Genomic DNA, 17,410 nt, shown 5'->3' with positions numbered 1-17,410 from the left:
AGGCGCTTTGGGAAACAGTTGGTGGATTATTTTCTCTGGCCCTGCCTCCACCCCTGGCCACCGCACTGCCTCTTCCAACCTGCCCTGCTGCTGCACTTGCCTCCCCCTCTGAAGACCTGTCCTCAGTAGGCGTAGCAAACCAGGTGGGGTCAGTCACCTCATCGTCCTGCTGCTCTTCCTCCGAATCCTCTGTGCGCTTCTCCCTCGGACTTACTGCAATTACTACTACCTGAGTGATAGACAACTGTGTCTCATCGTCGTCCTCCTCCTCACCCACTGAAAGCTCTTGAGACAGTTGCCGGAAGTCCCCAGCCTCATACCCCGGACCCCGGGAACTTTCCAAAGGTTGGACATCGATCACGACAAACTCCTCCGGTGGGAGAGGAACCATTGCTGCCCATTCTGGGCAGGGGCCCAAGAACAGTTCCTGGCAGTCTGCCTGCTCCTCAGAATGTGTCATTGTAATGGAGTGAGGAGGCTGGGAGGAAGGAGGAGCAGCAGCCAGAGGATTCAGAGTTGCAGCAGTGGACGGCGCAGAACTCTGGGTGGTCGATAGATTGCTGGATGCACTTTCTGCCATCCACGACAGGACCTGCTCACACTGCTCATTTTCTAATAAAGGTCTACCTCGTGGACCCATTAATTGTGAGATTAATCTGGGGACGCCAGAAACGTGCCTCTCTCCTAATCCCGCAGCAGTCAGCTGCGATACACCTGGATCAGGAGCTCGGCCTGTGCCCACACCCTGACTTGGGCCTTGGCGGCCTCGCCCGCGTCCACGTCCTCTAGGCCTACCCCTACCCCTCAGCATGGTGTATTACCCGTAGTGCATAAACAGAACGCTGTAATTAAATGTGTCGCTTATTGGCCTGTGGTTGGAGGTTGACTTTGCTTACGGAACGCACAGCAGAGCCAGGAAAGAATTTTGTGCAAGCCTGTAGTGAGACGTAGGTGCGTATGACTGAGCTAGTGGAATTCACAGCGCAGAAGCAGTCAAGTGTTTAAAGGCCACTAGTAGGCCTTAAGTATTTTGCTTCTATTTTTTTAAAGGCTGAGCTGAGACAGCAGACAGATACTGTATGTGTACTGCTTCCCTCTGGATGGGATAAGGGCGGTGATGTAACGGGCAACGCAGAGCCAGGAAAGAATTTTGCGCAAGTCTGCTGTAACACTTAGCTGCATATTAATTTGGACTACTACCCCCAGCAGAGACGCAGTACACTCAGGACGGTCACAGGCAGCCCAAAGATAGTATTTTTCCCAAATTTGTTTGAAAAAGCCCACTGCCTATATAGACAGTATATCTCTTTCCCTGCCTCACCAGTACTGGCCCTATACTATGTACAATGACTGCAGACTGAGGACGCAATGCTCTGCACGCCCGATATACAAAAAAAAAAAAAAAAGTGCAACACCGCTAAAAGCAGCCTCAACACTACTGCACACGGTCAGATGTGGCCCTAAGAAGGACCGTTGGGGTTTTTCAAGCCTAAAATAACTCCTAATGCTCTCCCTATAGCAGCAGCAGCACCAGCAGCACTGTCCCTGATCTCTGTCAGAATGCATCTGTGGCGAGCCGCGGGCGGGGCTGATTTAAATACTCGGGTGACACCTGATCTCCCCAGCCACTCACTGCAGGGGGGTGGTATAGGGCTGGAACATCACAGGAGGAAGTTGTAATGCCTTCCCTGTCTTTCTATTGGCCAGAAAAGCGTGCAAATGTCTCAGAGATGAAAGTGAAAGTTACTCGAACATCGCGTGGTGCTCGCCTCTAGTAATGAGAATCTCGAACACGCTAATACTCGAACGAGCATCAAGCTCGGACGAGTACGTTCGCTCACCTCTATTTATAACCAACAAGGATATTTCTGTGTGTTCTAGCCAGTGTTCACTTTTGGAGGTACATTATAACCTTCTATTGTCTATGATTTATTTGAAATTCTGTATCGCCCTTTTTGATCTTCCTCTGCTGTTCTATTCATTATCAACTTCTCAGATGCATGATTCCATTTGTCACTCGCTTGTTCTAGCTAGTTGCAATCTTTGTCTCTGTCAATTATAGGGAACAGATGTTTAGTGCTGTCTCCAATAAATCTAAGTCTAGTCTGACATTTTACATCTCTAGGTGAATAAAGACGCTAAATTTCAATTTGGAAGTCTGAAGCTACATATACAGTATATCAACCTGTTCTTTTGAGTCTAAACAAATACCTTGAGCGTGGTTAACTAGGAAGAATTTTCTTTGATTTTAACATTAAAACTAGTGTTTTGCAAAGTGAAACAGTTGAACCCTGTTTTGGGTCAAATTTTGTTTAAAGTTTGAATCATTATGAACCCAAACTTCAGGAGCTGATACTGCTAAAATTCTTCTTATGTTTCAGTCCTTTTTTAAAGAAGAAGAAAAAGGAGGAGGAAGAAGAAAAATCTTTTAAGAAGAAAAATCTTTTGACTTCTTTCTCTGTCTTCCTTTTTTTTCCTTTTTCCTTCTTTTATTCTTTTTCTTTGTTAGCGTTGCCTTAAAAATTGCTCAAAAGTACTTAGTCTGCTAGGTGACTTAAGAGTATCACACTGGGCTTCATTGGCTCCTTGATAGTGTAATATACCAGTTTAAGGGGTATGGGTGAAGTTTTGGTTCAAAGTAATTAAAACCAAGCCAAACGTTTTACCCAAACTCAGTGAACTGGCTAAGCCAAACATTTGAAAAGTTTCTCATCACTAATTAGCAATAAGAAGATGAAGAAAAAAAGGAGGAAGAAGGAAAAATATGAATGAAAAAGATGAAGTTCAGAAATCTATTGGATTAGAATGCCAGTATTGTGTCCTCGAACAACAAGGGCAAATTATTTCCAAGGTATACATCTAGTCCTGAAAAGAATTTAAGCTTCTACTGGAGTTTATGCAAATTACTCCGCAGTTCAATGTCAACATACTGGGGTATCTGTCTAAACCCTGATTTACTAGTTCCTGATGAACTGTCTATGACAAGACAGGGAAACGCGTTGAGCTGTCCATCCACTGGATGTATGTCAGAGTTGTTAACGCAATATTCATTAAATTTAAAATGAAGGTCTCTTTTTATATTTGGAACCACTGTCAATTAACTCGATGTATGTCAGAGACGATATATTAACTTGATATATATCAAATTTACACTCAAGCTCTCGTTAGGGCCTTCTCAGAAACTTGATACACATCAAGTTGTCTATAATTGTACCATACTGCTTTTTGTCTATCATAGTCCCACTGTGGCACTAGACAAGCAACGGGTACATACTCCGATTTTGACGGACTGAACTAATCAATAAAGACACTGTAAACAAGAATAGGTTGCAGTGTGTCCTAGTTGTGATTTTTCCATTCCCGGCAATTGGTAATATTTCCCCTTGCCGATGTACTATTTGTGTGTTAGTCCATTAGCCATTATATGTTTGGTTTTTAACTGATGTCAATAAAGCATTTACATTTTAGTCTATTTCTGTGAAGGGCTAATTCTGACTAATAAGGATGAAGTGCTGGAAGTAACAATGTCTGAGGAAAACTATGACATAGTATAGGGACAAAACCTGTGATATGGCGATAAATAGAGATGAGCGAGCACACTCATCTGAGCTTGATGCTCGTTCGAGCATTAGGGTACTCGGGATGCTCGTTACTCGAGATGAACACCACACAGTACTCAAGTCAATTGCATTTCCTTCCCCGCATGTTTATTGCCATTTTCTAGCCAATAGACATGCGGAAAAGGCATTACTACTTCCTGCTGTGACGTGCCAGCCCTATCCCACCCCACAGTAGTGAGTGGCTGGGTCGATCAGGTGACCACTGAGTACTTAAAAGTGGTCCCGCCCGCGGCTCGCCTCAGACGCATGCTGGTAGAGGTTAGGGAAAGTGCTGCTGCTGATATAGGGAAAGTGTTAGAGTAGAATCCAGTCTTCAAGAACCCCAACGGTCTTTCTTAGGGCTACTCACTCTTCATAGTGTGCATTACTGTTGTGGATGGCTGGGAGCAGTAGTGCACCAATTTTTTTTTTTCATCTTGTGCTGTGCAGGCCATTTCAGCTATAGCGTTCTCAGTCTGCAGTGTATTATGCAGTTTAGGGAAAGAGCTGCTTATATAGGGAAAGTATTAGAGTAGGATGCTGTCTTCAAGAACCCCAATGGTCCTTCTTAGAGCTACATCTGACTGTGTGCATTATAGTTGGGGCTTGCTGGGAGCAGTAGTGCATCAATTTTTGTATTACACATCTAGGCCAGTTCCCAGCCTTTCAGTAATAGCATTTTCAGGCTGCAGTGCCATACAACCAGCTCTCACCGTGAAACTGCTCTCTAACATCTCCTAACCTACTGCGAACGACTTTAGTTATACAGTTCTGTGTCTGCAGTGCATTAGACACAGAGTGTTGGGGCACAGCCACTTTTATAGGGTAAGTTATATACACTATACAGTCCTGATTTTCCGTGCAAGAACCTCAAAGCTCCTTCTTAGGGCCTCATCTGACCGCGTGCATTATAGTTGTTGCTTGCTGGGAGTTGTAGTGCATCAATTTTTGTATTATGCATCTAGAGCCTAGGCCAGTTCCCAGCCTGTCAGTAATAGCGTTCTCAGGCTGCAGTGCCATACAACCAGCTCTCACCGTGAAACTGCTCTCTAACATCTACTAGTCTACTGCAAGTGAGTTCATTTATACTGTTCTGTGTCTGCAGTGCATTAGACAGCGGTCTCACCGCTAAACAGTACTGTAATATTGCTTGGGCCACTGCAAAGTATTTCAGCCCTGCCGCTGTCCAGGGCGTCTCAGAATATCCTTTCCTTTGTGGGGTTGAGATATCCACAGTTACCAGCACTATCCACTGGCTTTAGAGTCTTCTCCCACTCCATACAGCCTCTATTATCTACAAGTCTCTGTGAGCAGTAAATTACCCCTAGGTATCAACACAAGACAGCGGGTTAATTTTTTCAAGTCACAGCATAGAGCCTCCGCTCTGTGTGCGGTGAATTAAGCGACAGTTGTCAGTGCTGTACAGTGGGGTAATTTATTTGGGCCCTGCTCTATTCTTAATCCGCCATGATGAGGAGTAGGGGTAAGTTCCCGGAGTCCAGGTGATGAGGCTGGGGACTTCCAGCTACTGTCTCAAGAGCTTTTTGTGGGTGAGAATGACGATGAGAGACAGTTGTCTATCAGTGAGGTAGTAGTAAGGGCAGTAAGTCCGAGGGAGGAGTGTACAGAGGATTCGGAGGAAGAGCAGCTGGATGATAACGTGACTGACCCCACCTGGTTTGCTAAGCCTACTGAGGACAGGGCTTCAGAGGGGGGGGGGGGAGTGCAGCAGCAGGGCAGGTTGGAAGAGGCAGTGGAGTAGCCAGGGGTAGAGGCAGGGCCAGAGTGAAGAATCTCCCAACTGTTTCCCAAAGCACCCCCTCGCAGCAAGCCTCCGTGCAGAGGGCTAGGTGTTCAAAGGTTTTGATGTTTTTTAGTGAGAGCACGGACAACCGACGAACAAGGTGTGCAACCTGTGTCGCACCAAGATCAGCCAGGGAGCCACCACTACGAGCCTCACCACCACCAGCATGCGCAAGCATATGATGGCCAAGCACCCCACAAGGTGAGGCGAAGGCCGTTTACCGCCTCCGGGTCACACCACTGCCTCTTCCCCTGTGCCCTAACCTGCCACTCAGATCCAACCCCCCTCTCAGGAAACAGGCACGAGAGCCTTCAGCCCTACACCCACACCCTCACCTTCACTGTCCTCCACTCCATCCAACAATGTCTCTCAGCGCAGCGTTCAGCTGTCACTAACACAAGCGTTGCAGCGAAAGCGCAAATACGCCACCACTCACCGGCACGCACAAGCTTTAAACGTGCACATTGCCAAATTAATCAGCCTGGGGATGCTCCTGTAAAGGCTTGTGGAAATGGAGGCTTTCAAAAACATGATGGCGGCGGCGGTCCCGCGCTACTCGGTCCCCAGTCGCCACTATTTTTCCCGATGTGCCGTCCCAGCCCTGATTCTTTTCGCTGCAACAGGAGAACAAGGAGTTCTCTATCACCAGAAAAAAAGGGGAATTAGCTTTGTCAATCACTCTCGGATATTATTACTCCTCCTCCTACTCCTCCTCCTAAAACAGCATGTCATTACGCTGAACTGCCAATTTTTCTGAGGCCCAAAAGGCTCTGTTTATAATTTTTTTTACAATTTTTAAAGTTTCAAAAGTATTCTATTGATACTTTAACAGAAACCAATTTTTTTCACAGGGCTGCCTCCAGGATGTGTTACAAATTAAGCAACAGCGAGCTGTATCTTTAAAAAATATTTATGGGTTTCACCTGTCCTCGCGGTTGAGCAATTTTTCAGGGGTGCACTTGTACTCTTGGTACACCAAGTTTTCTGGCCCTCGCCTATACTGTTATCTAACTAATTTTTATGGCCTTCGCCTATACTCTTGGTACACCAATGTTTCAGGGGTTCGCCTATACTCTTGCTACAGAAATGTTACAGGGGTCTGCCTATACTTTTGCTACAGAAATGTTACTGGGGGCTGCCTATACCTTTGCTACAGAAATGTTACTGGGGTCTGCCTATACCTTTGCTACAGAAATGTTACTGGGGTCTGCCTATACTTCTGCTACAGAAATGCTACAGGGTCTGCCTATACTTCTGCTACAGGAATGTCACTGGGGTCCACCTATACTTTTACTACAGAAATGTTACTGGGGTCTTCCTATACTTCTGCTTCAGGAATGTTACAGGGGTCTGCCTATACATTTGCTGCAGAAATGTTACTGGGGTCCGCCTATACTTTTACTATAGAAATGTTACTGGGGTCTGCCTATACTTTTGCAACAGAAATGTTACAGGGGTCTTCCTATACTGTGGTTGCACAAAGACTTCCCATCGCAGTGTTTTACCTATCTGGCACAAATACACTGACTGACTAGGGCAGAAATGTGGACCGAGGCCGAGGTCCTTGGCGGGGTGAAACTCTGCCATGTTTGAGCACTCTGATTTCTTCCTGGTAATACCATCTTTGTGCACTGACAGCATAGGCGAGCCCAAGGAACTCAAAGACACCTTGCGGTGTTGAGCTATTTGACACCTACACAGAATGAACAGTGTGGGGACACATGGATTTCCCATTGCTATGTAACTCGCAGCACCTTGGGTCACACAAGGTGGAGGCTGGGACCGAGCCTGACCCTGGGACCACTCACGTGCTTCCCACACAGAGTATTGCTGCATTGTGGAGATGTGTAGAAGTTCTGGCACCTAAGTCCCCTTTATGCCCATGGAGGTGGCACGGGATTGGAATGATGATCGTACGTCAATTTATCATCAGTTCTCAACAGCATTGTGGGCTATCGCCCACACTTTCAAAGAGGGTCACTACCTGGCCCAGCCAACCCTCTGTAGTGTGTGCCTCTGGTTCCTCCTCATCCAGTACGCACTTATAAATTGACATGAGGGTGGTGTGGCTATGAAACGAGCGTGTGGCATGAGGGTTGCTGAACGCTGCGCAGGGAAACTTTTGTGTGCGTTGTGGACACAGGGTCATGCGGGGGGGTTGGACAGCAATCCCAGCATGTAACCCAGGAGAAGAGGCAGCGGTGTCACCCACAGGCAGTGATTGTCCTTGGTTGCAGGTAGTGTGGTGCTTAGCTAAGGTGTGCCTTGGTAATGAGGGTTTGTCCAAAGTAAATTGTTAGGGGGGTGATGCCAGACTCTTGCCCCCATTTTGGCTTAATAGTGGGACCTGGGAGCCTCAGATGCAGCCATGCATGTTGCCCCTGCCCTTCCCTATCCGTTTCCTTGGTGTTTCCATGACTTTCAGATGTTTTCTGGTGTTTCACAAGTGAAGACCTATGCGGAGCATCCGTCCCATACAAAAATGCTCATTGACTTCAATATACGTGAAGAGTTGAACATATGGAGTTTCTATGAGGAGTGATACAGGAAGGGAAAACAAATAATAAAGTTCTCGTAGGGGTTTTCTATAGGCCCCTACAGGCCATCTTCCTGTTTGGACAGTATATTAAGTGTGATTTGCTGAGATTTAGTTAAATTAGTTTTATGACTAGATGAACTATTGCACATTTTTCTAAAATCCCTAAGCACTTTTTGATAAAAGAGCTCGATGTATTCTCCTTTTATTTTAGTAGGATAAAACTTGCTTTCTGTTCTCAAGTCCGTTGTAATGAGGTCTTCAAAATTAAATTCAAATTGATCATTTTTCTTGTCTCTTTCATTCTTCTCTCCTTCATTCTTCTCTCCACTCTTTTTGACATGATGAATGATGTAGTATCTGTTCAGTGTTAGTTTCCTTATAGATTTATTATTTATTTAGATCCACAAACAGTTCAAACAAATTAGATGTTCTTGTGGGGCTAAACGATAACCCCTTGGCTAGTATTTCAGCCTTTTTCCTTCTAGGAAAGTGCATTGAGATGTTAAATATGACATAAATCTTTGCCTTATTGAAATCTATTGTTTTGTTATCTGAGGAATTTTTCCTGTTTTCATTCTTGGAGAGGCATTTTCCCGCTCTTTTGCCCTTTCTTTATCTGATCATCTGCTTTGAGTTCTTCTGGTGGATTGAAGGGGGGAATAGAATTGATTTATCTCCGATCAAACTATTGGGAATGTATTTATTTTTTTCTTCTTGGAGTTTGGGTTTCTTTTAGAAGGTTTTTTTCTTGGTGTAATTAAAATCCAATGGAGGTTGAGTATTTAAAGGACACATCACAGTAACCCCTGTTTTTTCCTCTGAGAGGTATTATTTTCTGGGCCTGTGTAAATTCTTGTCTAATTCTACTCAATGTGAATGTGGTGTATAATGAATTTGAAAGACATAAATCTAAAATATTTGATGGAGAATTATCCATCAGGGAACACAATAGGATTTCTTCTATGGGGTGAGGTATTAACTCTGGAGTAAAATATTGAAAATCATGTGGCTGCGCATTCTTTGATGTATTTTTACTTAGACAACTACCTCCTACATTGCTTACAAGTTTACAAGGGCAATAGGGTCCCAGTTAGACCTATGGAAAGTTTACCACTAGGACCTTCCAAACTGATAAAATTAAAAAATACCTTTTATTAAATTACTTAAAAGAAAAGAAGAACAAAACACACACAAACAATCACAAGAGGAGTTATGATGTAAATAGACACCTATAACTAGTAATCAGAAGGATGTTCGAAACGTAAATTTTACGCTCGACTTGTAGAGCAAAAACACTTGCCACTCGTGTAATATGAACAATGACAGATTAGAGTCATACGATAAGACTCTGTTGATGTAAATCATTGGTCATAGTCCAAGTGAAGGTGATTCAGTCTAATAGGAGGACGAATCCCATACTTGGTCAGGTATAACACCGTGCGTCAAAGGATGGAAATGACTAACACGTGAAAAAATTAGCTCATCAAGAGCGCGTCACCCAACGCGTTTCCCCCACCTAGTGGGTTCTTCAGGGGTTACAGTACGCTAATCCCAACTGATGTGTCAGGTCGTGGCCAAAGTCTACTTATGGAGACCACATAGACGTCCCGAATATAGAAGGCACGCTAGTGGTCGCCAAAAAATGGTCTGTTTGCGTCTATTTACGGATGCTAAGCACCGAAAAGATAAAGGTGCGTTGTAGGTAAAAACAGACCAAAAAAAATAAATAAATAATTGACCCTAAGCGTGACAAAAAAAAAAAAAAAAAATGGCCTCAATGTCACGGATATCCGTGGTAAAAATAGAACATGCTGCGTTCTATTTTCTGTGAGTGGATTACGTAATTCTGACCTGCTAATGTGAGTGGAATTGTGTAATCCAATGCATTTGATTGATCTGTGTATTACCGCGGATCAAACGCATGTAGAATCTGCAAATCCTATCCGGTGTATACACCATAGTGTATTGTGAAAAAGGTGTGATCTGCAGCTAGTGTCACACATCAGGTTGGTTATTCCAGAAAAAATTTCAAAACAGCATATGCATGAGAAAGACTGACACAGTAAAAAAATATTGCATGCTGGAGAAGTAAAGCTAATTTTTTGATGCAGCCAGGTTGCTGTCTGAAAGTTTTCATTTTACCTCTGGATTCCAGGATGTATTGACTGGCATATCAGAAGTTGAAAGTGAGACATTTTTCCATTTCATAAAATAAAATCTTTTAAATACTGATTCCAACAACACATCTCAAAAAAGTTGGGACAGTGTTAGCAAAAGTTAGTGGTACTAATGAAAAACATCTGGAGGGTCAATTTTCTACTAAGTCACATGATTGTGTATAAAACTAGTATGTTCGAGGGGCAGAGTCTCTCAGAAGTAAAAATGGCCAGAGGTTCACAGTTATCGGACCACACCGGTACCGATCTGATGACCTCGTTGCCAGGTGCCAAATTGGTAGATATGGAAGCCCGTGATGAGGAGATTTTGCTAGCATTATCTATCAATAGCATGAAATCACTCCATGCTATGTCAAGACACCTCCAGTGAGAATCAATGAATTCTGCTTTATTATGAACATTGACAACTCTTATACAGAAAGAATGGGCGTATCCAAATGTTGCCTGGTACAAAGATTAGTGTTACGTAGCTTACTGTTACAAAGGTGAAAATACTTATTGATCACAAGACTTAGTGACATCTACCAAATATTCTCAAAGCTCTTAAGGCCCGTCTTAAACACAGAATTACCTAAGTCAGGATATTGCTGTTGCGTTAGACAATAGTTCTGCTATCGCTGTGTGTCTTCTCTGTTAACATAGCTTAGCCTTATTTAATTTGTCTGTTGACTTCTTATCTTAAAATCCTAGTTCCTGACACTACAAAGCATAGGTTTTAGTCTTCTATTTAAGGGTCAATAGTCCAATACAAGGTAAGAAACATACACTTATTGCATTCTGAAACTTAACACTTTATATTCCATGACATTCACCAACTTTGAATATCTCACCATCTGCAATACTAAATATTATTCAAATAATCTGGAGGAATTCATGTGCACAAGGGACAAGGCTGACAGTCAATATTGTATGCTCGAAATCTATGGGCCCTCAGGCATTACTGCATTAAAAAATGCATAACCTCAGGAATACTTTCATAAATCATTGTCTGTGAATACTGTTTACCTTGCAATCTACAAATGCAAGTTAACCCCTTAACGACCGGGCCATAGTGTTTTTATGTCCTGCAGCTACAGGACGTGTATGGAGGGGGGTAGCGCCGCTATCTCCCTCCATGCAGCGCGGGCGTCAGCTGTTTATTACAGCTGACACCCGTGGGCAATAGCCGCGCTTGGCCGTTCGGCCGATCGCGGCTATTAACCCTTTGAATGCCGCTGTCAATTCTGACAGCGGCATTTAAATCCCTCGAACGCTGTTTGGGGGTCCCGCACGGCCCCCCCACGGTGAGATCGGGGGATCCGTGCAGGTGTCATGGCAGCCGGGGGCCTAATGAATGGCCCCAGGGCTGCCTCAGCAGACTGCCTATCAAGCCATCCACACAGGGTGGCTTGAAAGACTGCCTGTAAAAAAGCAGTATGACGTAATACTATAGCATTACGTCATACTGCAGGAGCGATCAAAGCATCGCATGTTAAAGTCCCCCAGGGGGACTTCAAAGTAAAGTAAAAAAAAAGATCAATAAAGTTTTTTAAATTGTAAAAAAAAAAAAAATTATAAAAGTATAAATCACCCCCCTTTTGCCATATCTATTATTAAAAAATCAAAATCATAAAATAAAAATATGTATTTAATATCGCCGCGTCCGTAAAAGTCCGATCTATCAAAGTCGTGCATTATTTTTTCTGCGCGGTGAACGTCGTCCGAAAAAAAAAATAAAGAACGCCAGAAATGCATTTTTTTAGTTACCCTGTCTCCCAGAAAAAACGCAATAAAAAGCGATCAAAAAGTCGTATGTATTCCAAATTGATACTTTCGGAAACTACAGGACATCCCACAAAAAATGAGCCCTTGCTCAACTACGTCGACGGAAAAATGAAAAAGTTATCGTGCGCACAAAATGACAACAGAAAATAATAGATAAAAATTTAATATCTTAAAAAAAAAATACAAGTACTACAGCAAAAACAATACTATATAAGTTTGGTATCGTAGTAATCGTACTGACCCATAGAATAAAAATATCAGGTCGTTTTTGTTGCAGTTTGTGCGTCGTAGAAACAGGACGCACCGAAAGATGGTGAAATGTCGGGTTTTTTTCCATTTCTCTCCGCTAAGAATTTTTAAAAAGTTTTTCAGTACATTATATGGTACAATAAATAGTGCCATTGAAAAATACAACTCGTCCCGCAAAACAAAAACCCCTCATACAGCGACATCGATGGATAAATAAAGGAGCTACGATTTTTTAAAAGGCAGTAGGAAAAAACAAAAATGGAAAAAAGCAAAAAAGCCTGGTCACTAAGGGGTTAAAACTGTATCATGCAAAGAAGAAGCCATATATCAACACAATCCAGAAACGCTGTAATCTTCTGGGGGCCAAAATAGAAACGTTTTCTGTGGTCAGATTAATCAAATTGTGATATTCTTATTGGAAACCATGAACATCGTGTCTTGCAGACTCAAGAAGAGAAGGACAATCAAGCTTGTTATCAGCACACAGTTCGAAACCTTGCATCTCTGATGGTATGAGGTTGCATTACTGATTATGACATGAGCAGCTTACACATCTTGAAAGGTTCTATCAGTGCTGAGCAGTACGTAAAGGTTCTAGAATAACATATGCTCCCATTTCATTTTGAAACTTGGGGGCATTATGCTATGTTTGTGTGGGCAAGTGAGCACCGGCGGGCCCACACGAACATGACCCAGAATAATAAAAACACTAGGTAACTACCACAGATTAGTTCCTCTCCCTATCTTCTACTAGGGTAAGTGACACAGACCTACCTGAGTGGGGACTTTGCCCCAATAAAGGACGGCCCAGCGGTCTTCGTATGTGGGTCCTAGCTGCTCCTAGGAACCCATGCACCCCGTGACCGAGTATGGAGACACACAGAGCCATAATCACACCACACAGCAGCAAACATTAGTATCTGGTGTTAAAACTATGAATGGCAGGTTATAGTTGACATTTTGTTCAAAATATAGAAGCTAGCAGGCCACGTCACGGCTCCGGACTATACCGCTAGTCTCTACACTAACCAGAGGTCCAGCAATATAACCAAACAAAACCACAGGACACAAACCTTTCTTGCAGCAACCAAACACTGAACCTGCTCACACCACATAGAGAGAGAGAATGAGAACAGAGAAAGCTGAACACACCCACACCTGGGAAGACAGCTTTTATGTGTACTGACCTATAGTGATTGGCTGACTGGAGATACACAGACGCCCAACCAGCCCAATCCCCCACACCTGAAAGTTGGAGATCATATGTAGAACCACAGATCCCAGGAGACAGACAATTCCTCTCTGATTTTATATCTCCATTTTTCATTTTTCTAATCTATTTTTATTTTCTGATTACAGAATTTTTTATTCTATTGCCTGCACATGGCTAGAGGGGCTGAGATCTTGCCTAAGTTGCCTAAGGATCATTTATTGAGATGCTTTATAGCAGCTTTATGGGCCATTCACACAATGGATAGGAGCTGTCCCATTGACATTTATGGGAGACCGCTATAGGCATGCTCTGTGACCTCACAGAGGTCATTTTGCAGGGAGGGAAAGTAGATAGCCACAGCATATGACCAATTGTGAATGGTGAATTCTGTGTTATCTACAGATAGGTTTTACCTTTCAATGTAATCCTACCTGTGATGTTAGTAAAATGACTTCTCGAAAATTTTCTTTACAGATAAGGATGGCTCAGTCTATTATTAGGCTCTGGTTAGTATGGAAAAAATGCAGGATTTTGAATGAAAATTTAAAAAAAAACACTAAAAACATTTTAAAAGTATGTTTAGCACAAAAAAATATGATTTATATAATACGTCATTTTCTGTTGACACCTTCACTTTAAAATATTATGGTTCAGCATTTTACTACATCTGAAGGTTTAAAGACTTATGAATTATTTATGAATGTGCCTCATATGACTTTTAATATGGATTATCCTTTTAGAACACTTTTTTTTATGATTGTGGAAAGTTATCAGATTTTTTTCAACTGATTTTTTTTTTTATTCTTGCATTGGTACGGATTTGTCTCTATGGTATTTTTACTATGAAATTACAGCATTGCTCAAATGCAGCCAGCTGAATCAATCATGGGTGGATGTCAGCTTCCTAACAAAGCACATTTGTTTTAAGTGACGGTGCCAAATCACATCTTAGGTATTTTTTATTAGATATTATTTTTACTTTTCTGTTATTCATAATCAAGTGGTTGAGCTCATGTAGATCATCTTTATAGATGATACACAACAACAACACAATTCTGAATACAACGTGTTTTGGTTATACAGATGCTGTTCTCATAAAACACAGTTTTGCTTATGTATGCAATTTAATGTTTTTCTTCTCATTATGCATATTTATGGTAATTGGGTTTTAGTTTTTTTTGAGTAAATTGAAAAATGCAGTCATCTAGCTACTTTGAGAGGTTTCTCCTTCCTCTCCTGTGCATAGCAGAGCAGTGTGTGTGGTGCATGTGGGCGAATAGCAAAGCCATGTGTGTGTGACACGTGCACGTAGCAGAGCCGTGTGTGTGTGTGACGCTTGCATGTAGCAGAGACGTGTGTGTGATGCACATGTGTAGCAGAGCCGTGTGTGTGTGACGTGCGTGTGTCAATATTTAGACCAACTTCAACCATCATCACAGGTCCTTCAGCGAGTTACATGTCACCGTCATGTGATCAGTCATCAGCTCCTAGCTCCGCTCTTGATTATCACATGACTGTGTGTCATCCCTGATCCTAAACCAGAAGAGGCTGATGAAGAATGTATGTAGCAGAGCTGGGTGTGACATTTCCATGTAGCAGGGCTGTGTGTGTTTAAGATGCACGAGCATAGCAAAGCTGTGTGTGACACATCCATGTAGCAGAGCTGTGTGTAAGACTCACCTATGCATAGCAGAGCCATGTGTGTGTGGTGCACGGGCATAGCAGAGCCGTATGTGTGGTGTGTTGGCTAAGCAGAGCCATGTCAGTTTGAGAAGCATCTGTAGCAGACATCCATGTGTGTGTTACGTGCGTGCATAGCAGAGCCATGTGTGTGTGACGCATGCGTGTACCAGCCATGTGTGTGTTACTCATCCGCATTGCAGAGCCGTGTGTGACATGTGCACGTAGCAGAGCCATGTGTGTGTGACACATGCGCATAGCAGAGCCATGTGTGTGGCTGACACATGCCCGTAGAGGAGTTGTGTGTGTGTGATGCGCGTGTAGCAGAGCCGTGTGTGTATGACACGTGCGAGCTGCAGAGCCTTTTTATGACGTGCGCATGTAGCAGAGCCATATGTGTCACGCACGTAGCAGAGTCATGTGTGTGTGATGCGCACATGTAGCAGAGCCATGTGTGTCATGCGCATATAGCACTTCCGTATGTGTGATGTGCATGCGCAGCAGAGCTGTGTGTGTGTTACGCATACGTGTAGCAGAGCAGTATGTGTGTCTGATGTGCAGCATAGCTGTGTGACACGTGTGTAGCAGAGCCATGTGTGTATGACGCATGCATGTTGCAAAGCCGTGTGTGACATGCACATATAGCAGAGCTGTGTGTGTTATGCTTGTGCAGTAGAGCCGTCTGTGTGTAAAATGCACAGATAGCAAAGCAGCTGTGTGTGATGCACGCATTGCAGAGCCATGTGTGACACATGGACGCGTTCAATAGCCGTGTGTGATGCACACGTGTAGCAGAGTCGTGTTTGTGATGTGCAAGCATAGCAGAACCATGTGTGTGTGATGCATGCACGTAGCAGAGCTGTTTGTGTGACACGTGTGTGTAGCAGAGCCATATGTTATGCACACACATAGCAGAGTCGTGTGTGGGATATGCGCATGTAGCAGAGCTGTGTGTGATGCGTGTGTGTAACAGAGCCGTATGTGACACGCGTGTAACAGAGACGTATGTGACTTGTGTGTAGCAGAGCCATGTGTGGTGCATACGTGGCAGAGCTATGTGTGTATGTGATGCACACGTGTAGTAGAGCCGTGTGTGCGTGATGCATGTGTATAGCAGTGCTGTGTGTGTCATGTGCACGTAGAAGAGCCGTGTGTTTGTGACATGCGCATCAATATTTTGACCAACTTCAACCGTCATCACAAGTCCTTCAGTGAGTTACATGTCATGATGTTATTCCCAATATCATATTATAAGTGGCACATTGAACCACCAGAAACACTGGTACTATAAATAATACTAGCTAGTCCTTATATATAAAAGACAATGTGTACAGTATTTGCGATAACTCATTTGTCAATAAAATCTGTTTAAAAATCCACACATTGAAAGCAGATTATGACATGGAATCTAGTGCGGATTTTAAAGAAGTGAAAATCCACACTAGAGCCTGCTGTATTTTTTTCCACGCAGTGGGCTTTATGGCATGTTTGCAAAAGTTTGCTAATAAAAGTAGCAGTTTTATTGTTCAACTACAGATACATAGTCTTAATAGCTTTCTGTCAAATCTTTATGAATTCCCTTCCATTTAGGCATTTAAAAACCTCAAATAATAATTTTTAATTATTAGCCTCCATAAACCCTTTGTGATATCTCTTGTGTTTTTCCCAGCTCTTTGCTCATGACATTTTCACATAGACAATATTCATGGTTATTCTAATCTTGTGTATGCACTGAGGTATCTGAATAGCCTCAGGAAACACAAAGAAATGTTACTGTAGATGAAACCTTGTAACAACATTAAATTAAATGCAATCCTTTAACTGGTACACAATGACTTTGTCTGTAAGAAGAAAACAAACAGAAATAGAAAGCTGAAAAAGTTACAGTGAGAAGAAAGTATGAAGGAAAAGAAAAGTTCTGAACCCATAAATGAATGCAGACCAGGTCAGCTATAGCCCTTTAAGGACGCTGCTATTTTGTGTTTGTAGAGGACACTGATCAGAAAAAAAAATTCAGCAATGCGTTTCAAAAGCAATAACTTTTTTTGATTTTACTGTAAACGTATCAAAATGAGGGCTTACTCTTTAAAGGTTCAATTGCATTGAATGAGATCATTTTAGGGTCCATATGATATACTGAACCACTTTCATTATTATTATTTTTTTTTTTGGGGGGGGGGGTCAGGGATAGGAATACAACATCATTCATTTATCATTGTCTTTTGGGTTTTGACTATCAGGACACATGAGAGAGCCACGCACCATTCTATTGAGGAGTCGAGTGCACGAGAATGTCGTATTGACACAATTAAAGATCAATAGAATAAAAAATACCCAGCTCTCAGGACTCCTCAATCAAATATCAAAATATTAATATTCCAAGTT

The sequence above is a fragment of the Eleutherodactylus coqui genome, chromosome 6 (genome assembly GCF_035609145.1).
Source record: "Eleutherodactylus coqui strain aEleCoq1 chromosome 6, aEleCoq1.hap1, whole genome shotgun sequence".
NCBI classification, from domain to species: Eukaryota; Metazoa; Chordata; class Amphibia; order Anura; family Eleutherodactylidae; genus Eleutherodactylus; species Eleutherodactylus coqui.
This window is presented reverse-complemented; position numbering follows the sequence as displayed.